Here is a 23,761-nt window from a genome sequence, read left to right on the forward strand (position 1 = left end):
ACAAATTCCATGACCAAAGTTCTTCACTTTAAATGAGTTGTTATTATCCAGTTGCTGTATCATCCAGTCATTTTTTTTGTTCTGTGTTGTGACAGTAGATGGGTGAATTAGACACATGTAACTGGTCCTCTTTAGTCTTAACCTCTATTTGCAGTCATTATTATAGCAGCTACAGCAAACATGTCCAAGTACAGAACATTCCATTAAGAATCATACCTAGTGCCTAGCTTCCTACGATGTTGTTTTATATGAATAATACAAAGTCTAGAGGTGTAATTAGTTGGAGCGCCCATGACTCAGCCTCTTTTTCTGGAGAGTGACTCATTCCACATTTATAGCTAGATCCCTGTTTTTATGCTACATACCACACTAAGTGCTTGAGATACAAACATGGATCGCTGGTCACTGACCTAGAGCAGCCCACAGTCCGGGCAGGCATAATACAGCGTGCGTTAAGACCAATGTCGGTCTACATGGGGCCAGTACTCTATAAAAGTTGTATCTGCCTATCAAAGTAATAATTAAATATGCAACAACATGGGGTGATTAGACAACCTAAGTCTATGATTTGGAACACACACATATACTTCTGATTTTATACTGATACATTTTAGCCTGATTATATCACCACAAGTTTCTTTCCTTTTTGTTCTGTTTTAATATAAAGGAAAATTTCATTTTTTTCCCATATCACATAAATCATACTCTCCATGAATAGGATAGTTATCTGATAAATACCTTCTCTCGATGTGGTATTTATCTAGAAACTCAGTGTGTCTGGAAACTCAGTGTGTCTGAAGAAGCCCCATCACCCTCTATTCTTGCCCAGAAACCTGATCTTTCAGTCTTACTTGTTCCTAAGAATTACACCATCTTTCTGGGAGTCAGCCACAGAATTCTTCTGCCTCTGTCTCCTTTTCTCTGTCCTGTACCTTTCCCATCAACCAATCCCCTCATCCCATAGCTTATATACACCACTGTGGACTGAATTGTATGGCCTCAAAACTCATGTATTGGAGCTCTAACCCCAAAGTGATTGTGTTTAGGAGATAGGGGCTAAGAGATCCCTGGGTGGCTCAGCAGTTGAGCGTCTGCCTTCGGCCCAGAATGTGATCCTGGAGTCCCGGGATCAAGTCCCACGTCGGGATCTCTGCATGGAGCCTGTTTCTCCCTCTGCCTATGTCTCTGCCTCTCTCCCTATGTCTCTCATGAATAAATAAGTAAAATCTTTAAAAAAAAGGGGGGGGGGAGCTAAAAAAGGAGGTAGATGTTAAATCAGGTCATGAAAGTGGGGCCCTCATTTTGACAGTGGCTGTATGAGGGCACAGTGAGAAGGTGGCTACATACAAGCCAGGATTAGGGCTCTTATCAGAATCTGACCAAGCCAGCACTCTGATCGAGGACTTCCAGCCTCCAGAACTGTGGGAAAATGCATTTCTGTTGTTTAAATCACCTCATCTATGGCATTTTGTTGTGGCAGCCTGAGCTAAGATACTTGCCCATACAGTAGTTAGAACATTCTTCCTCCTTTGCACTGACACTGTCTCTACCTGAGTTGACTCTTCGTTATCATTTACTGGTACTTGGGATGGAGCCACCTAAGTGGTTGGTTCTTCTTTAATCTCCTCTCATCTCTGATCCAGTCTACACAGTGTTGCCAGATTCAGTTACCTAATTATGCCATTCTTGAATTTAAAACCTTCAGGGGTTCACTTTAGCATACAAAATTAAATATATTTAATTATGTAGCCTCCTCAGCTTGTCATTCAAGGTTATTACCCTATACAGACCCAACTTAGCCTCTCACCCAGTTAGTGTTTTTCTTGTGTGTTCTATTCCAGTCAGGTAGGACTGCAGGTGTTTGTACAGACAGCCCCTGGCATTGGCTTCTTTCATTACTTTGTTTTTGCTGAGTCTGTTGTCTGAGTTGGTCTTCTTCCCATTCCATCTCCACTTATCAAAATCCTTTACCTCCTTCAAGGCCCAACTCAAAGGCACAACCTCTGTGAATCCTTATCTATATAATAGGATTTTGTTGTGTGTGTGTTTTTTTTCTCCTTTGATCTCCTGTAGCTCTTTGCTGGTATTTCTCTGTGACAGCAGGCATATTCTGCTTTGTATCATAGCCTTTGTCTTTTGGCTTTTCATAACCACCGCACCATCCCACCACATTCTAACTAAGCTCTTTGATGGCAAAGAACTTTGGATCCCTGAAATACTATATAAGGCTATTAAAAAAAAAAAACCCAAAACACAGAACTACTCTACATTAAAAAAATATTATAAACAAAGAGCACTTAAGTTATTTTTTTAATAGAATTGATTTTTAATCTGTCTTGCAACTGCAATTTTCCCTACCTTTATAAATTGAAACTCAAGCAGTAACTTTTCTGTTACTCAAGCAGCAACAGTTTCTGTAAATTGAGATTCACATGTAATTTTAAGAAGGGAAAAGTGCAGCAAGTGTGAAAGGTGTTTTTTCAATTGACAATGAACCTTGATAATCTAATAGCTAAAATATGTCTGCTATTTTCAATTTTTATTTTGCATGAGGTATAAACAAGCATACTTCAGCTTGATATGGAGTTTATAATTTGATCGCCTCATCACAATATGATTTACAGTATGTAGGTATGAGATCATTTCTTATTGGAAAAGAGAGGAGGGAAAAAAGCTTTAGCAGATAACTCTCAAGATTATTTTCTGACATTTCCCCTACCTTTTTGTGGTGGAGCAAGAGGATGGAGAAGTGATGCTTTTATATGCTGATAAGTTAAGCTGCCTGGAAGCAGATGCTGAATCCTATTGAAAAGAATTTCATTTGAGTTATGCTTAGGGCATTGTTTAGCAGAGTACTACACAAAGAGTCTTGACCTGTGTGTTTGAAATGGCAGATGTTCACAGTGAAGATAGAGCCTTAGGGCAACATAAATCTTCACTATTCTGTGCCTATTTGCTCAATAACTGAGTTGAATAGAAAAAAAAAGATGTAGAGAGTTATTTACAAAGCAGCTGCTGTTGCTGCAAATGGAAGTGCTCCCCTGAAGATAAGAAAAACATGCAAACAACACAAAAACCTTAAAAGCCCAAGCAAGCCTAAATCCACCAGGTCAAAAATGAGCACCTCTTCTTCCTCAGAACTTTGTTTCCGTTAAATATTTTTGATGCCAGTCAATTGGGACAAGGATGTTTTTTTCTTATTTCTGCCAAAAAGGGAATTTCAACTATTTCTTTAAATTTGGTGAAGCATCAGAAAAGCACACAAATCACTTTCCTTCCGTTCTAAAAAAATATTTATTTATTTATTTATTTATTTATTTATTTATTTATTTATTTATTTATGAGAGAGAGAGAGAGAACACGTGAGAGCACACAAACAGGGGTAGCAGCAGGCGGAGGAAGAGTCAGGTTCTCTGGACTCCGGGGCTTGGGGCTCAATCCCAGGACCCTGGGATCATGACCTGAGCAGAAAGCAGACACTTACTCCACTGAGCCACCTAGGTGTCCCACTCATTCATTTGACAAATACTTACATTCTTCTGCGTGCTAAACACCTTGCTAAGCCTATGGGTTCAACTACAAGGTTCTCACAGCTAAAATAATATTAACATTTAAATAGAGTTTGCATATGGCTCATGCTATATGAAAAAGAAACTAGAAGTTTTTGGAGGCAGGGCTGGGTTTGGGGGGAGGACAGTGGTGACAGCAATTTAGAATTTCTCCCCATGTACGAAACACATACAGCAGCCTGTTTTTTTGTGCCATGAAGCCTGGCTTTTGCAAACTTCCTAAGTATCATTTTGTTTTTACTGGGAAAGTATGTATATGTTTGAAAGTGCCTGTCAAAAAGATAAGATCTAACCTATTTCAAAGAATATTAAGATATGAGGATACAGATAGCATGAAGAGAAGTAGCTGTGGCCAAATGGTAAATTGAGGCTTGTAGGGCGCTCACACATGCGCACGTGTGTGTGTGTATATATATATATAGTGCACACAGCCGCATGTACATTCATTCAGTGTTGACCCACTGTTGGCTGCTGCTCTGCCCATATTTTCCTTCCTATTTTAGGAAAAGTTTTCTTCCTCTCCTTTCCTTTCTCTCTCCTTTACTGGTCCTTTTTCTTTGTTTATTCTTTCCTGCTTTCTTTTTTCTTTAAATTTCTGGAGCAAAACTGAAACCAAACCAAACAAAAAAACTGCGCTTAATATCAGTGAGTGTCCCAAACTTTCTCAGTTTATGGCATCCTGAGTGTCTCATAATTTTTTTCATGGCAGCCTATAGGTCAAAAGAAAGACTTTACAGCTCCATTTAATTAGGAAAATAAATATGGATATCCTAACAACTTGGTTGCCTTTTGCAAAAAATTACATGAAAATTGAATGAAAAATCTTTTTACTTCATACTTAGAAACCCACAATTACCTACTAATGTGTGTGTGTGTGTGTGTACCTGCTGGGTATAGCCCAGCCCTCAAAGCCAGGAGTCAGCTTGGTTGTTCTCATCCTTGTGTCTTAGTCCACAGTGGCTTTCGTGCACTATTTGCTTTTCTATTACAAACATTATAAAAAATCCAACTTTACAAAGTTATCGTATCATTGAAATGGATGTAAGGTAATCTGATACTGAACCTGTGAACTACTTCAATTTTGTAGTTTGTGTTGGGCCTGATGGATGTTGCTGTGTTTCTTCATGAATTAAAGATATTTTATCCTTCTCTGAATTTACAGTGGCATCCTGGTGGCTTTATAAAAAAAGAATAATATATTTATCAAAGTTAAATAAAGTCAGGTGCTTGAAGTGAAAGTAGACCTATTCAAATGGTTAATCTTGAAAGTCCGTCAAAATGTCTCCACATTCTTTTTTTTCACCTTCACAAATTTATCCACCTATCACTTCATTCTTGTATAATAAAGTTCACTTTTTTAAGCACCTACCCTTAAGATTTAAAAGGAGGAGTTTCATTTCTAATTCTAGTTTTCCGTTTTACTGGTCTACTAGTATTTCCTTTTTGTTATCTTTTAATAAAAACTATATATTTGAGATGGATAACATGATGCTTGTAAGTACAGAGTGAAATGATTACTATAGGTAAGCTAATTAACATAACTCACTGGAGTGTATGAATCTTATTTTAAACTGTTCTTTTCATTAAATAATTAGCATTTACAGTTCATTAAGCTTTTGGATTTCACGTAGGAGTCTAATAATGAACCATTTGTAACAATGTCATGTGGAACATATTCTAGCTTCTAAGCCGTTAACTCACAAACACACTTTTGGAAACTAACTTTTTTTTTTAATTGGAGATTTAGCCATAGACACTCCCTGCAGCAAGTCAGGAATTTTACTCAAGTCATTTTAGTTATTTTCTTTACTAACTGTCCAAAAGACAGGCTGACTTTTGGCACAGAAGTTTTGGGTTTGCTTTTGTCCTTGATGTACCTTCTATGGACTTCCATTTGACAGTGTGCTTTTCAGCATAATTTAGTGGCAAGGCTTAAGTGTAAGAAAGCCTTGGGAAGTTGGATGGTTGGATAGGTTGCCACTGGAATTGTTTTATTTGACTTTTGTTGTCTTTAAACAGATTGTTGATCCTGAACTAAAAATCTGCAGATTTTTAGACCATATTAAGGATCCAAATGCAGTAGTTTTATTATTATTTTATTAGTATTTTATTTTTATTTTATTATTTCATTATTTTCGATTAAACATCTTTCAAGAGAAGTGATAGTACACGGAGTACGGAATTTGTTTAAAAAACTTTTTTTGGTTGATATCTTAGAATATAAGCACAAGCATTATTCTGCTTTACATAGGACCAAATTAGGGCATTTAATAGATCTTGTTAGATGAGTATATAGAAAGTAATCTAACATTTTATAACTCCATAACCCCCATTGTTGTAAATGTGTGTGTTGTCAGCTAGTACACTTTATGGTGCAAGAAACCAAGTAACTTCATCTTCTTCCTTAGTAAAATAAAAGATTGAATCATTCAATTGATTTCATTTACAGAATGTTTTTGTGTTTATATTTCAGACTTTATTGATCTGATCCAGGGTATCTTGGAACTGCTGGCTGGAATTAAGGTTGGTGATGTGTTTATATTGATAATTAATAAGCTGTGAAATAAAATAGAAGCATCTTGGGATTTGGACAGCTGGATCAAATAACTCTTGCAGAGTGTAGTGTAGAAAGCTGAAACTTAATGAAAAATGGATACATTTCAGGCTTGGGGCACTTAACACACATGTTTTCCTGAGTAGCATTTGCTTTCCTAGTTAGTATCAACTTCAATTATCAACTATTGTTTCCTTTGTTTTACCTGTCTTACTAGCTGAATGTTATCAAATGAAAAGATCCAATTCTACTGTATTCATTTAATAAATACAGAAACCAAAGGAATTACTTCTTGGTAATGCTAGCTAATATTTTAAAGAATGGTCAGCTTCCTGGGATCCCTGGGTGGTGTAGTCCGTTATATGTACAGCTCTTGGTTTCAGGTCAGGTCATGATCTCAGGGTCTGGAGATCAAGAGTCAGGTTCTGTGCTCAATGGGGAGTCAACCTGATATTCTCTCTCTCCCTCTCCTTCTCCTCCTCCCTACCCTGTCTAAAATAGTAAATAAATCTTTTTTTTTTTTTTTTAAGGAAGAATGGTCAGCTTCCTGAATTTGCAAGGAAAACACTTGAAGCAGAGTTTGGTAGTCACGTTTCCTAAGGAGGGTAGAGCTGAAACATTGCTTATCAAATGCAAACTTCAATTAATTGGCAAAAGTGTTAAGATGGCATTCCTTTTGTTCTATTTTCTTATTCCTTGTTTACATGGGAGACCCTAAACCAGCTTAACTGAGTTTAAGTAGTAACATAGCATTAGAGGGCGCTTACATCGGTGGGCTTGAAATTTCATTTATCCCTTCTATGTTCTTCTCTAGAATATGTATTTAGATTTTATAACAAAAGAAAAAAACTAATCCCTGAATGAAACGAGGGCTTTTGTTGCTCATGTAGGAACAAAATGCCAGATGTTGCTAATTTTTTTGTATGGGGCTTTGATTAATGATTAACATAAAGAAAAACATTGGCTTGTCATTTATGCTTACATTAATCAGGAATTTAGGCTTCAAAGCCCCATATTTACCCTTCAAATTGCAGAGTCTAGCACAATAGCAGGCATACAGTAAATATGTACCTTTCCTGGCTTCAAATTCTGACCTCATTCTTCCGCCCCGATACATACACACACAAACACACAGATGCAGGACTGTTATTTCTCTTTTTCATGTACAAACTGTGCTTTCCTATCCTTGAAATACACATGGATTGTAGTAAATAGACTATGTTGGAATCATGCCTACTGATAATTAGAAACAATAAGGAAGAAAGTATAATGTTTACATGAGGATAGTTAAAATCTCTGTAACCTGTATTATTTGTGTTCATTTAGTTTGGAGTTGAATTTATTGAAGGTGCTTAGCCTGGCTTCCTTTCATATTCACTACTCAGTACATTTTTGTGTAAGCTTGCACATATTTAAACATGGAATTTCTTGTAAGACTTTGAACTTTTGCTTCTCTTCTTTCCCTGCTAGCCCCTATCCATCTGCCAAGCAGAAATTACAAGTAGAATGAGATTGTTGGCAAAGTATAAATCTTTGAATCAGGAATATTTTCATACACAGGGTTAGCTTTGAATTGTTACTTTTTCATTTTACATAAATCATATTTTGTCCCTCTTTATGGTTTGTTTTATGGTTAGTATGGTCAACATGGCAACTTGAAATCTCATCCCATTTTGGCCACTTTTCAGAAAGAAGAAAAAGATAAGAAGCATGTAAAAAAATAAGTATTTTATTAAATTAAAAAAAAAACTGTTAAGAGTTATACATAAAAACTTTTCTTGATCTGATCCACTACCCATCTTCCATGTGTAGAGTTTCCTGTATTTAGTCTAGTTGTGGAGAGTCAGAATGACTTATATATTCCAAAATAAATGTATCAATGAAAATATATAAAATATATATAGAAATGGAAATGTATTTACATCTTTCATATTGCTAGGTTTCCTACATGTATATGTGTGGTTCAGCACAATTGGTATTGTTTTACTTTTCAACTGAGAATAAATTAAATTTGGTAGTTTTCTAAATCATATTTTGGAAAAGTAGCTAGATTTAGCAAATCTTTTAAAAAATATATTAATTCACCAGAAACAGATTCTCAACATAAAATAAATATATATAATGAAAATTACTATTCTTTTCTAAACTAGAGCTAAGTTCTTTTGCTTCAGGAAAAAAAAAAAAAAAAGGTTTCCCTCATAGAAAAGCTTCTTCTTAATATTAACTAAGCAAAATGACTTGCTAGATGAAAGCAAGTTTTAGATAGGGATATATAAAATAGGATATCAGAAATGTCCTTGCACTTCTGCATAGCAAAGGAAACCATGAACAAAATGCAAAGGCAACTTATTTGAATGGTAAAAAATATTTGCAAATCATATATTTGATGAAGAATCCAAAATATATATATATAACTCAATAGCAGAAACACAATTTGATTAAAAAAAGGATAAAGGACTAAATAGGACACTTTTTCAAAGAAGACATATCTATGGCCAATAGATACATGAAAAGATGGTCAACATCACTAATCATCAGGGAAATGCAAATCAAAACCATAGTGAGATGTCACCTCATGCCTGTCAGAATGGCCAGTATCTAAAAGACAAACAACAAGTGTTGGCAAGGCTCTTATATAGAAAAGAAAACCCTTGTGCACTGTTGGTGGGAATGTAAATTGCAGCCACTGTGTAAAACAAACAAAACAGTTAACCATTCTCAAAAAGTTAAAAATAGAGCTAGCCTATAATCCAGCAATTTCACCTCTGGGTATTTATCTGTGGAAAATGAAAACATTAACTGAAGAAGATATATGGACCCTCATGCTCACTGCAGCCTTGTTTAAAATAGTCAAGGTATGGAAACAACCTCAGTGTCCATTGATGGATGAATAAAGAAGATGTGGGATGTGTGCATGCGCACATGTGTGTATACAAGATGGAATATTATTTAGCCATAGAAAAGAATGAAATTTTGCCATTTGTGCCAACATTAGTAAGCATTGAGGGCATTATGCTAAAATGAAGTAAGTCAATCAGAGAAAAGCAAATACCATATGATCTCACTTATATATGAAATCTTAAAAAGAAAAGAAAAAGAGAAAAAACAACCCAAGTTCATAGATACAGAGAACAGATTGGTGGCTGCCAGAAGCAGAAGCATGGGTAGTGGGTGAAATGGGTGATGGGAGTCAAAAGGTACAAACTTTCAGTATTAAAATAAATAAGTCATGAGGATGTAATATACAGCATGGTAACTATACTGTACTGCATATTTGTAAGTTGCTGAGACAGTAGATCTTAAAAGTTGTCATCAGAAGAAAATTAAATTTTATAACTGTAAGGTGACAGATTTAACTGACCATTAATGGTGATCATTTTGCAATCTATACAAATACTGAATCATGTTATATACCTGAAAGTAATGTGATGCTCTATGTCAATTATACCAATAAAAATTTTAAAAAAAGAAATATCCTTGTAATATTTTATCAATTCTAAGATTTTTTCACATTAAACCATGTAAAATAAAAAAAAATGCCATAGTTAAGTTGGCAGATATTTTCTTTCTTCCTCAAATGAAATGTCTTATGATGGATCTTACCTTAGATTTTATGAAACACAGTATTACTGACTTTAGATTAGGAAGAAACATCATTCTCTAAAGTTATTACAAAAGGGAATCATTGTAAAGTCCAGAAACTAGAAAGTTAAACTTTATACTGATTTTTTTAAAACATTTTGCACACTTTTTACCTTTAAAATATGTGTATTGATTTTTCCAATTTCTTTTTTTCTCTTTATTAATAATACTGCTACCAATATTTTGGTATATTTCCCTCCACTTTTTGTCTTGCTTTGTTTTCACAAAATTGAAGTTAAACTATATTCTGTACCTTCTGGTTACTTGATAATGTGATTTTAATAGCTATGTGATGTTTTATCCTATAGCTATGCTATGATTTTTTTCACTGTTTTACTTATTGTTGGACATTCAGACTATTTCCAGTATCTTATTGTTTCAATTTGGACCTGGGCCTCCCTAACTCTAATACTACTTCTGCCTCCAATTCTGATGTTTCGTATATGTTTCCATACTACCGAGCTGCTTGCCATCAAGTTCTTTGATTCCAGTATCTTATCTGTAAAATGGGAAGAAAAATAACTTATACTTCACTTAAAGATTAAATGAGGTAATGCACAGTTAGGAGTTTTAAATAGTGAGTATTCAAAATCCCTGGGTTTTACATGACTAATAAATTCTGGTGCTTCTCTTAAGACAGGGAATAAACCTAATGAAGATCTTTAAATTATTGTCATAAAACAAAATATATAAATGAAGCCAGAAGTTTTATACATATATAAACTGACATTTATATGCATTTTAAACTGACCAGAGACTAATTTCTATATGCTCTGCTGAATGATAGTTATTTTTTATTAAAGATACTATTAACAAACTAAGCAGCATATTGCACAATTGAGCGGATTTTCACTTAAGAAAAAATAATGTAGAAAATGTGAATACTCTAATAGGAGTGGGGAGAGAGGATACTCTTGTGTTTCTTCTGAGTAAGCTTTGTGTTTTGAGCTTTGCAGAATCAAGACAAATAAGTCTTTGACCAGCTACATACTCAACCTTCGGGACCACCTCAGAGAGAATCCATATTTCTGCTCCCACTTGTGTCATGTTTTTTCACACAGCCCTCATAGCATTTGCTCATACTTCTTTATGTTATGATTAATTCTGGACATTTCCTTTCACTCCTGCTAACTCATAGCAACTGGTATCTTTGCCATTTTGTCTCATGCCCTAGTCAGGCCATATAAGAGTAGACATCCAGGAAATGCTTATTTTATAAATTATAAAGATTAGAAGCCTCAAAGAACAATTTTATTACATATCTATAAACTAAATATACAGCTAAATATATATACATATATATATGTATATATATCCTAATAATTATTAGTCATTGTATTTTCTTCCCTGGTGACAGAAAAATCTGAGCAAAAAAGTAAGGACTTTGAACAAATCACTCAAAAGACATTTGAAACAGTAACAATCATTAGGTTTAACTTGAGGAATTTTAAAAAGTGAAGGTATAAGAATGGTGATTGTTTTGTCATTCTGCTTTATTCTTATGTTTAGCATAATTTAATAATAGTATAAATAAATATACTTAGGATGAAAACTTACCCAGAATTCTAATTACTGGATTGTCATGTGACAAAGTGACTTAGAGATTCCAGAAAGATTTGTAAAATGCCTAATTATTTGCTTACCACTTTAAGGAGAGATACAAAGCTGCTAGCATCACATTTCAAACTGGAAAGACCAGTTGGATCTAGGGAGAATTTGCTCTCCCCTGTGCAGCTTTCCGAAATCTGAAGCATCATAAATGCTTCTTTCTTCCTTTGTATAAAAAGTAATCCTTTCCCGTTACAAACATTGAAAAAAAAAAAAAAAACACCCAAGCTTTGTGACATGATTTGGAATGGGAGAGGTTGGGGCAGAATGAAGTGGGGGTGACAAGTGTAAGGGAGGAAAAGTTGTGCCTTCTTTCCTTTTAGGTTCTTTGGCTAGCCTAATAATTAAAGTGATATAAGACAGACTAACAGGAGACAAACAGATTTAATTTTGTACAAGAGCTCATAAAAATATGGGACTCAAAGAAGTGACCAAAGCAGGCAGCTTTTATACCTTTTAGACAAAGAAACAATAAATTTGTGAAAAATTGACAAGATAAAGAAGTTTGGGCTTAGGGATAGTAAATTAGTGAGGAAGTAACAAGGTTTATTTATACAGCCTCTTGGACTCTGAATTCCTTCTCTCTGGCGATAAGGTATCTCTTTACCTCCTGGTACAGGGAGAGTACCTTTCATAAAGGAGATTTATTTCCTGCTTTCAGAAGGACAAAAGAGGGTCAGAGTGTCTTTCTTGCACTGGCTGTTCCTTAAGTAACTTTTATTTAAAATAATCAATATGCCAAAGTGACATATTATGGGGTAGTCTGCCCAGAACCTAACCACAGGCAAACTTGCTATCACTTCTCAATCTCCTCACATGGTCTAGTGAAATACCTCAGGAAAATACGTTTCCAGAAAATACGCTCCTTTATTTTGACAGAGTCTTGACATACTGAGGAACTAGGCTTGTTGATGCCACAGAGGACAAGCAGAAAAATACAACTCACTGGAAATATATTAAGTAACTGCTAATGAGTCTATTTTTTCCATGTTGAAAAAAAAATTCTAGCTGAGTCTTTTTTTCTTAACTAAATGTTTATAGTATCAAATGGCTACAAAGGACAGCCCCTTGGCTATGTTTTCACATAAACCACTTGCTTCTGAAATCAATCCTGTGGATTTAATTCACAGATCAGCCAATTTTTAGTCTTTTCCTGAATTCATGGACAAGAAAGAATGTTGTTCCAAAGAATAGCACAGCTGATGTTTTTTGCAGTTTATTTATATCATTAAAGAATACCATGACTTTAATTTGGGCCTATATCTTATTAGGGAAGTTTGGAGGATTTAAAAACATAAGAAGTACATTTTCTTCTTATGTAAGGACTCCATTCATTTAGAAATCCTTTATTTCTTTTATAGCCTACTTATTACAAAATAATAACTTTGTATTATTGAAAGGGGATATGCTTTCTTCTTCCTCAGCTTCTATAAATCCACATGATAGTAATTTTCATTAGTTATTCATCTAAGAATAGAAAATCATCAGTTACATAGCAGAAAAAAGAGCATAACATATAATAATACAAGTTAGATAGCTATACAGATATGTATACTAGTGTTGGAGAGTTTTGCTAATGAACACGACAAGGGCTTTACTTTTGGGCACACCTGATGGACCGTTCCTGTAAAATTAACTGTCTTTTCTGAAACAGTCCCCTACAGTTATTTAGCAATAAAGAAATATTAGTTGAAAAACCACATAAACTTAGTTTCATTCCATTATTATTCAATGTCTTGTGACCATCACCTTATGTTGTTTCGGAATCTTTGCTTTGTTTACTTTTCTTCCCATGACTCAAATTAGTAAAGAGCTGAATAAAAACAAAACACTTAATACATTATACGCATCCTTCTATGTCTATTTCTATATCCACCCATGTCTCTCTCTCTTTCCCCCCTCCTTTCTGTCTTACAGTAATACTTTATGTCTGTCACATAAAGTTTATAGTTCAAAAGTAGAGCAAGCATATGAGCCAGTTTTTAAAATATAAATAGATATTTAAAAGTTTAGGTACTATTATCCTCATTTTATGCATAGAGAAACCTAGTCACAAACCAGACACAATTTTTATAAAAGACTATTTCTGTAAAATGTAATAGTTCTTAAAAATATAAAAAAGTCTTTTGGGGGATAAAAATAAGTACAAAAATATACATTTATCCAAACGTAATTACTTGCTTATATGAGTATACACCATTAGTGATGCCATTTAGTGAAGCCATTTAGTGATGGCTTCATTTATAAGATATAAGATATTAACCTTCAGAATAATCAGTAAGGGTGAGTTTGATATCTGTTGCCTGAAGATGTTTTACCTAGAGAGTGTAAATACCTTTTCAGTCTTGTCCTTAAATCTATTGCCATGTGTCAGTGCCTTGCCAGAATTAGTTTTCTACAAAGAAGACTAAGGTACTAGAATGAGCTAGTTCACTTTTTGAAAAACACCTCTGCTAGCATTTTATTTATTTATTTTTTAAGATTTTATTTATTTATTTATTTATTTATTTATTTATTTATTTATTTATTTATGAGATACACATAGAGAGAGGCAGAGACATAGGCAGAGGGAGAAGCAGGCTTCTTTCAGGGAGCCCAATGAGGGACTCAATCCCCAGCCCGGATCATACCCTGAACCAAAGGCAGACGCTCAACCACTGAGCCACTCAGGCATCCCTGTGCCAGCATTTTAAAGGGATTTAAGCCAGCCATGAGGAATATTCAGCCCCATAGAGGAAAATAAATTAAACCACAGGGATTTATTTATAAGCATAGATTTGTCCATGGGATGCCTGGGTGGCCTAGTTGGTTAAGCATTTGACTTCGGTTTTTTTTTTTTTTTTTTTAAGATTTTATTTATTTATTTATTTGAGAGAGAGAAAGAGAGAGAGAGAGAGAACATGCATACACGTAGGGGGATCAGCAGAGGGAGAGGGAGAAGCAGGTTCTCTGATGAGCGAGGAGCCTGATGTGGGGCTTGACCCTAGGACCCTGGGATCATGACCTGAGCGGAAGGCAGATGCTTAACCTACTGAGCCATGCAGGTGTCCCTTGACTCTTGGTTTTGACTCAGGTCATTATTTCATGGGTCCTGAGATAGAACTCAGGCTCTGGCTCCCGTATCAGTAGGGAGTCTGCTTGAGGATTTTATTCCTCTGCCTCCCCCTCTCCCAGGTATAAATGAATCTTTAAAAAGCAAAACAAAACAAAAAACCAGATTAGCCCATGAAGGAACCAAGGACCTCATTTCTGAATCCATTAGGAAAAGAAAAATTAACAATTCCCTCCTCTAATGGTGATTTTTATTTTTATTTTCAAGTTTTTTCATTGTTCAAGAATTTTAGGTAAGTTTGACAATATGGAAAAAAATGGGTCACTGAGTAAAATGGTTACTTTAATAGGCAACTTTATAGATGCAAGCACTTCCAAATTCCACTTAATTTTCCATTATCTTTTAGGGACTCAGAGATGTAATACAGATGACAATTTGGCAATAATGTCATAGGGAGAGGACCTTTATATTTAGTTTCCCTTTGAGATTTTCCACCTGTTTTAACTCATTGGAAATTAGGAAATAAATTTTCCACTATTAGTAGTATGTTGCAAGCAGCTGTGTAGGCTAGGTGAAACCAATGACAAAAAAAAATTGTACATTCAGGCTAGGCTATCTTATATAGGTGTTTAAGTGTAGTGGGATCACCTTTTCTTATATTTCACAATGTATTACACAACATAAGAAATACATGTTACATGTTAATAGTTACTTAAATCACCTTAAAATATCTTATAGTACTTGAATAATTGTGCATCGACTATAAACATAAATCCCTAGAAAAGTTACCTGAATAGTTTTTATTTACCTTATCAAACAACATTCTCTCTCCTCCACCATACCTGGAATTGCTGTTTGTTTGTTTGTTTTTACATTGCAGAGACTAAATAAATACTCGTTAATTTTATGATTTTCCTGTATCTAGTGTCTCTTTAGATTAAACATAGTATCTCCTCCACTTCTATGGCATGGTTTGCTCAGTGATTTTTTATCACTTCATTATTTTATTTCACAAAGACCACAAAGATTTTGTTCTTGATACTTATTTCATCATTTTGATCCTGCCATATATGGTGTCAGCTAATCAAACCATTTTCTTGGATGCAGAGTCATTAGCTAAGGTGGCCCCAAGTGGCAGTACACACCACTTTATAGGGCGGGATGATTTTGATGGGTAGGGGAGGCAAGAAATGTGCCCAAGGAAGAGAACGGTTAATGTTAAACAAAAACAAAAACAAAAACAAAAAACCTAGTCACAGATAAATGCCTGATAGCCAAATGGAAATTTTGTAAAAGGAAAGGAGGAGGAGTAAAATAGCCCAGATAATAACTCTTTTGCCTAGTCTAGACTTATTTCTAAATCATGAGTTGTTATCTGTACTTTCATGTTAAAGTCTTTGCACATATGAAGTAAGTCTACACCAGAGGTACAGTTCCAGTGGAACAGAACAGTTATTAATAAGTCAAAGATTGAGAATACACTTGCAGTCGTTTGGGTGCTAGGTTCTGTGGATGCTTTAGAAGTATTAAAAATGGTTCCTTTGTTCTCAGATAACTTGCAGTCAAGGAAAGGGAAAGCTAAACCATATAAATAGTAACTAATACATGGTGATCATGTATTAACCTTCTGAGCCAAATACTAGGTACATGACTTTCTAGAGTGATCTAGAGAAAATATAATTTACTGTGGTTACAGAGATCTAAAAAAAGAAATTTCAGTTGGGTTTAAAGGTGAATAGAATTTAAATAGGCAAAATAGAAAGTGAGATCTAGAAAAAAGAAGGGCATTTCTTGAAAGAGTTTTTTTTTTTTTTTTTATGATAGTCACAGAGAGAGAGAGAGAGAGGCTCAGAGACACAGGCAGAGGGAGAAGCAGGCTCCATGCACCGGAGCCCGACGTGGGATTCGATCCTGGGTCTCCAGGATCGCGCCCTGGGCCAAAGGCAGGCGCTAAACCACTGTGCCACCCAGGGATCCCTCTTGAAAGAGTTCTATGGAAGCTGAGGCATAAAGAAAGTACCAAAGATTAAGAAGTTAGGAAACGTGAAGCAGAAGGTATTAGGACAGGTTTAATTTGGACCTGAATTTTACCTCTTCCCTCTCTTCTTCTGTCCCAGCCTTAGTTTTTTTTTTTTTTTTCTTTATTTATTTTCCACAAGTATTTGTTGAACTACGTTAAATGACAGAAAGAATACAATTTAGTAACAAGTTTGGTGTCCTCTGTTCGTGGGGAAACAGTCCATGATTGGGGGATTACAGTGCCTCACAAGCAGTAGAACAGTGTTTCTGATGGACTTTAAGCAGGTTTTATAGAGCATTAAAAAAGGCAATGCACAAAGGCATGATAGGCTAGGAGGTTGGGATTTCTTTATAAGCATGTTCTACATAAAGCTGGGTTGTAGGATTGTGACTGGTTTGTGTTAGGATTCCCTGATAGTTGTTTCCCAAAAGTGCAGGCTCACTTAAGTTTAGATTTGTGACCTGGGCTGGGCATATCCTTTATCTACTTTTATGTGTGTATGTGTATGTGTGTGTGTGTGTGTTTTAACTCTGAACAGAAGTTCAATACATCATTAGATCTTTCATACTCTTCTTGTGCACAAAGAATAGTTACATAGGGAAATATTCCAAGAGCTTCCATTAAGAAAGCTGCATTTGTATGTTAAATTTTGTGAAAAAAAAATAATATCTCAGATACATGGGATCTCGTGTTCCAGCTGACATTCATGCTATCAGGATTTATTTTGATATTGATGTTTTGATATTTTGATATTTATGTTGCCAAGTTTGTGTATAATTAAGGGTAAATGAAGTAGTAAGATTAAGTACTATATCTCTTTATTAAATTTCACATGAGAAATATGGAACCTTACCACTTAAATTGTTTGTTAAATTATTTAAAAGGGCTCCAGTACAGGGAGAAGGGTTAATTGGAATTGAAATTGTTGAGGAAATATAATAACAAACTTCTCCCAATGTAGAATTCCTCTTCACAAAGGTAGTAGGGAGAGAAAAAACAAAACAAAACAAAATTTCTATTATTGATCGCTTCTCGGCCTTTTGGCTAAGATCAAGTGTATTATTGAATAAGCATAAACTAGAATGTGATACACATCACAGGCAATCCACCAAGAGATTGCATAGACCAAAAGAAATTTCACCCATTTTTATAATCAAGCAGATAAAACCCATTATGTACGTGCTTTCAGGAGAAATAACTAATCCTCAAGTAAGAGCACTACATTTAATCTGGGGTGACCATGTGTGTTAGCTAATTGGCCTTCTGCAGAGGAGAGACAAACTTCTCACAACCTTTATGACAGCAAGTAGTTTTAGTTTGGAGCTAGAAGTCCCCTGAAGTTAGGCTCTTCATTTCCCACCAGAACTGGAGATAGAGAAGCTACCTCCCTCCATGTTTGCATTTTAAAAAGATGGCTCCCAGGCCCTTGAAGAAACATTCCTGACTGTGAGAGAGGCCAGAGGCTTAATTAGCCATTATAAAGATTTACAGACATTTGCAAAGGGGAGTGAAAGAAATTCTAAAAGATAAAGGAGAGAGAGAGAACGTCTCTACCCTTATTTTCAGCAAGCAGAATTAAACCTCTTGTTTTTCATTTGTATTTGTCCTTACAATGAATTCAATCATTATATCTTTTAAAAAGTAGTCAATGGATGGTTTTGATCCTCCAAATATACTGCTAGTATATTCTAAAACAAAGAAAAAAATAGGCTTTAAAGAGAAAAGATTTAGGTAAAATCTTTAGAGATTTTGGTAAATCACTACTCCTCAGTCATTACAACCTGTTGCCAAGTAAATTAGTGGGGCTGTACTGATGAGATTTCGCCTTTGTAAGGGAAAGCTCAGGCCTCTGCAGAGGGCAGAATGGACAATATAAAAATAACTTAAACTACTCCTTTAAGTGTGTTTGAGATCGACATCCAAAGCTTTCTGGTGCATTTAACTTAAACTTTCTCAACCAGTAGACCTCTGGTGCCATTCAAATGCTAATGTTTGGCCTTCTGCTTTTTTAAGGCTATGCTGGCTGGAGGTCATGTGACCCTAATTACTGCAATTATGAGCTTTCTGGGAGTAATCACTCTGGTTGCACCCCGAGTGAGCATCTGCTGATGATAAATAGATCCTGAGATTACTAAGCCCAGGCTTCCTTATAAGACATCCAGTTATTCACTCCTTAATATGTATACCTACACAGAACTCAAACCCATAGGCTCTAATAAGGACATTCTTTTCCCGTACAGGTTTTTTTTCTCCTTAAAATTTCTCTTTAAATATAGTTGGAACAGTTGAAAATGCGTATTTGTGTGAATATGTTAACATTCTAAAGAAGGACATGGAGAAAACTCTAATAATGACTAATACTGAAGCAGCACCCTTCACCTACATATATTTTAATTCTCTGTGCAGAGGAAAAAAAAATGTCACAAGGGCTTAATCCTTCCAGCAGAGGTATTATTTTATTTCATTTTATTCTGTTTTGTTTTATTAATCTGGGGGAGAAGACCTAACTTCTTATCATAAGGGTGTGCATTTAAGGGGAAATTCTCATTCTTTAACAAGGGAAATTATTTTCCCATGTAAGTAAGGACATTTCCTTCTCAAGAGGTTATAGTTTCATAAGATAGTTCTGTTTTTGTTTTTGTTTTTTTAAGCAGGATTTTTACCTTGTTCCTGGTTACTTCTAGTTTTCAGAATATAGTGGACTGAATTTTAAATTTCATCATGTATTATTGGGTTATTTTTACCCTGGCCCATATCACATGGTAACCTTTGAGCAAAACTCTGTTCATGTTGAATTGCTATCTTATTGAGATGATGTTGATTTACGACAGTGAAATTAAAGATGGTGCATGGCATCCTCGTTTAAAAATCCCTCATAGTGCCAACTTGCCTTCAAAGTTAGGTTTAGAGATGCCTGGTGGCTCAGCGGTCAAGCATCTGCCCTTGGCCCAGGGCATGATCCTGGAGTCCCGGGATCAAGTCCCACATGGGGCTCCCTGCATGGAGCCTGCTTCTCCCTCTGCCTGTGTCTCTGCCTCTCTCTCTGTCTCTCATGAATAAATAAATAAAATCTTAAAAAAAAAAAAAAAACAAAGTCAGGTTTAGAGCTTCTAATTTCCTATTTTAGTGTTGAGGCAGGCTAAGCTTATTTTTGGTCTGTGTAAAATGACACATGGTAAATTACCACTGTGATGTGGCAAGAAGTGTGCTAGGTATAGGATATGAAAGCTAAATTTCCCTTTACCCTTTTAGGTTCTTGGCTGAGACCCTCTGTAATAAAAGATTAAGAGGAGAAAAACAAATTTCATTTAATTTTGTGCATACGAGGGCCCCAAAGATACGAGATCCAAAGAAAAGATCAAAGCAGGCAACTTTTATACTGTGTAGACAATGATAATAAATTTCTGAAGAGTTGACAAGACAAAGAAGTTTGGGCTTGGATAGCAAATTAATGAAGCAGCAAGATTTGTTTATAGAGCCTTCTTGGCCTTGAAATCCTTATCGATGGCCGTAAGGATGCCTTGTATTCTCCACGTGCAGGGAGGGCATCCTTCATAGGGGGAATTTACTTCCTGCTTTCATAGGCAGAAAAGGATCAAGTTGTCCTTACATCAGCTGTTCTTGAGTAACTTTAATTGCAATTTATGAAATCCCAGAGTAGTGCATTTTGGGGTGGCCTGCCCTGAACCCCATCAAAGGGAACATGTCAGGCACAGTCTTGCTTTCTCATATTCAGGAGTGAACTTGAACAGCCCTTGAAATACATACATGCACTACAGCACATTTTTGTGGTGTGTCCACATGCAACATGGAGTTTGCTAAATTATTTGTCTTCATCTATTAATAAGTTAAAAATGTTATCTATTGATGGCTTTTATTTTTTATTTTTTTAAAAGATTTTATTTATTTATTCATGAGAGACACAGAGAGAAAGAGAGGCAGAGACACAAGCAGAGGGAGAAGCAGGCTCCTCGCAGGGAGCCTGACATGGGACTCCATCCCCGGTCTCCAGGGTCACACCCTGAGCTGAAGGCGGCGCTAAACGGCTGAGCCACCCGGGCTGCCCTATTGATGGCTTTTAAAAGATTTTTTGTGGCAGCACCTGTCAAGTTTCCCTCCTACCCTTTTTTCGTCATTACTAGGAAACAACACAATTTATTCTTAAGGAATAAAGAATGTATGATTGGATCATAACCTCTTCCTCCTACCTTCATCTGTGTGCCTTTGTGTTCCTGCCTTGCTTCTTGTAAACTCTTTAATCTTTTTTCCGTCCTTTTTTTTTTTTAAAGCTACTTCAGCTATAAGGATTTATATCTGTCTTTTCAAACTTCCCAGAGTAAGAACAGTAAAGAGATGTGGCCATACCAGAACTCTGTCAGCTGTGACTCTGTGCCCTTCAAAGATAATGCTAGAAGCACATTCATGTTCCATTTGAACTGATAGGCCAGGAAATTGGGATCTTGAGATCAATAGTTTAAGCTTTACATAGAAAATTTTATAATGTATTTTAAAGGACAATCTTCACATGCTAATTAGAATAATTAATGTTTCATGAGGATCAGGGCCCCTTTGATATTCCTTTTAATAAAATGATATATTAAATATTGATAATATAGTTCAGTTGTTCAGCATTATAAGACTTCCTATAAGTAAAATCATAAAACACACAATTTTTTTGACAAACCGTATATTTAGAGATTTGGTTCAGAAGACGTTTTCACAAATATAATTCAAATGAGGAGAGTTTCCTCACTTTTATTTTTTTAAGATTTTATTTATTTATTTGAGAGAGAGTGAGTGAGAGAGAGTGCACAAGTCAGGGGGGAGGGAGAGGGAGAAGCAGGTTCCCCACTGAGCAGACAGACCAATATGTGTGTGGGGGGGAGAGGCTTGATCCCAGGACCCCAGGATCATGACCTGAGCTGAAAGCAGACGCTTAACCTCCTGAGCCACCTGGGTGCCCCAGTCTGCTCACTTTTAGAGAAGTAGCAAAACCTATGGTGAGCTTCTCATTCTGGATGTAGAACCAGACAGCTCATTTCAGCATCATTCCTACCAGTGCTCTGGTGCAAATGGTGGTGCTCCTTTCATTTCACCAGTTGGATCTCATCAATGATATGAGAGAAGATGTCAAGAAAAGGGAGTAACAGACATCAAGAGTGAATCAGAGCAGAAAGACATGGCTGTACATGTACAAGGCAGGAGTCAGGAGCGCTGCAAACATGGCCCCAGCAAAGATGATGTCATTTGCCACAAGATAACATTTTGAACTCTAAAGGCAGAGGAAGAAGCATGAGCTGACAAATCGTACAGATTGAGATGAATGGTGCTAAGTCATGTCATCAAAGTAGGTTGACAAATCTTAAAGTCAAGGTTGAGGAAAATATTGTCTTAGAGGATGTTTCAAGAAATGTTTGTGACAAATGCTTTTCCAAAGAACTTGAAAGTACTGTGAATCTATTTTATGATTTGGAGCCATTGATTGAGGGTTTAAATCAATATATTAAAAAAAGTTTCAAAATTGTTAGTATGTAGAAGAGGCTTGCGGTTGTAGGTCTCTCCCAATGAGAAGGATATGGCATGAGCCTCCAATCCTGGAAATTGTTATTAGCAGAGTCATTAATTAGGGTCTTTCTGAAAGCTCTTACTTGGCATTTTGTTTTTACCTCTTCACCTTTGGTCAAATCTTAAATCTTCCTCATCCAGGGAAAGTAGTAGTTGATGCTACCCCCTCAGAAATAGAAGTGTTCCACTCAGACATATTGTTTAGAGACAGGAAACACAAACCAATCAACCAGAGACATCAATTCAGTGCAGCCCACAATTACAGGTGATGTAATAAGAGTAGTTGTGACTCTAATGAATTTATAGTTGTCGTTTCCTGTTTATCTCTGGTTGCCTGAATCTGGTTTGTAGATATGACATATCGTGTGCTTATGCAAAGGCACAAATTAAATTCGGATATTTGTATTCACCTGAAATTAGTTCCAGTAAGTATCTCATCCTTTGCTGTGTCCTTTCCCTTTATTCTCCATTGCTCTGTTGGGATACACGCTTACGAATCAGTTTCTTAGGGAAGTCTCCCTCCACTGGGCCAGATGTCTTGGTTGTGCATTCCTGTAACACCCTGACTTTTGTCTATCATGGCACTTCACTTGATTTACATTGCTTAATCAACCTTCATTTTTCTTATTAATTAGATTTTAAGTTCCTTGAAGGCAGAGACATTATATGCCTTGTCATTACCCTTTTTCTGTAACCTCACACCCCGCCGGCTATAGAATTTTTGTACCTAGTAGGTGTTGATTACGCTCACTGGTACTTCTTGGGCTGCTGGTTGCTGTTATTCCCAGGGGCTTGTACGCTTCTCTCAACTGCTGTCCTGAGCAGTTTATTCCTTTCTAATCATCCTCTCTGGGCTCCCCTATGGCCTTTTGCATGTTGGGGCTGGGGCTACATGCCACATCTTCCTTTCCTGCCTCTCCTGATTTTCGGGAGTCCCTTCTTCCTCTGGAGTCATACTCAACAGTCAACCAAAGTGCAATATCTTAGCCCTTAAGAAGCTTGGTAAATAAAAAAGAAATCTCTTTAAACTGCATGAGAGGAATCAGCAGACCTGTTCAGCTCCATTTGGCTTTTATTCATTTATTTTTTTGCCAGGTGGTCTGAATCAAGGATGGAAGTGCCCTACATTTCCAGATCTGTTTCCTACAGATTCAGTGTGAAGCACTTAGTGCTGTTTATATTTTAAGCGTAACTTTATAAAACTCTATTTTGAAAAGCTATGACTAACTATGGAAATACATAAAAAGAAAGTTAACGGAAATGAAAAGTCCCCTTTAAATCTGTTTGTCAAGGCTTCTCTCATTTAGAAAAAACAAAAACTATGTTGCTTGCCTCACTGATGATTTGTGCCAGTGTTCTTTCTCCTGTTTTCTGAAGATGCAAAATTTAGTTGGGCTTATTAAAACAGTTTAATGTATCAAAGGACTACATAACGTGGTGTGAGTAAATGTTGTTTCACAGCTTATTTTAGTATCTAGAATGGTTGGCATGGAAACCTTGAGAAGGCATTTTAGATGCTCGATACATATAAAGATTTTCATTTTGAAAGTCCTGGTTATCTTATTTTTTCCTTTTTAGAATCAATTTTAATGTTTATTTCTGTCTAATTTTAGAAATATATTTTTTTCCATAAGCAGAAGCAACTTCTTTAGTGAAAATTTTTAAAAGAAATATATATATTTTTTAGAAAATGATAAGGACATAGCCAGGGTCAGGGGGATAATTTTTAAGAATTAAGAGATTTAATTAAT

At 35.8% G+C, this 23,761-nt stretch overlaps 1 protein-coding gene and 1 pseudogene across 13 annotated transcripts in view; both read left to right on the top strand.

Moving 5' to 3' along the window:
- The window catches only part of MAP2 (microtubule associated protein 2), a 291,178-nt gene that overhangs the window by 71,087 nt on the left and 196,330 nt on the right, over window positions 1–23,761 (top strand). For all 13 annotated transcript variants that reach the window (XM_038585596.1, XM_038585598.1, XM_038585604.1 and 10 more), the window contains exon 2: window positions 6,043–6,092. The gene's annotated coding sequence lies outside the window, so the exon portion shown is untranslated. The remainder of the gene's footprint in view (window positions 1–6,042; window positions 6,093–23,761) is intronic.
- On the top strand, window positions 17,470–17,671 carry LOC119867994 (annotated as a pseudogene).

The sequence above is a fragment of the Canis lupus genome, chromosome 37 (assembly GCF_011100685.1).
Source record: "Canis lupus familiaris isolate Mischka breed German Shepherd chromosome 37, alternate assembly UU_Cfam_GSD_1.0, whole genome shotgun sequence".
Classification (NCBI taxonomy): Eukaryota; Metazoa; Chordata; class Mammalia; order Carnivora; family Canidae; genus Canis; species Canis lupus.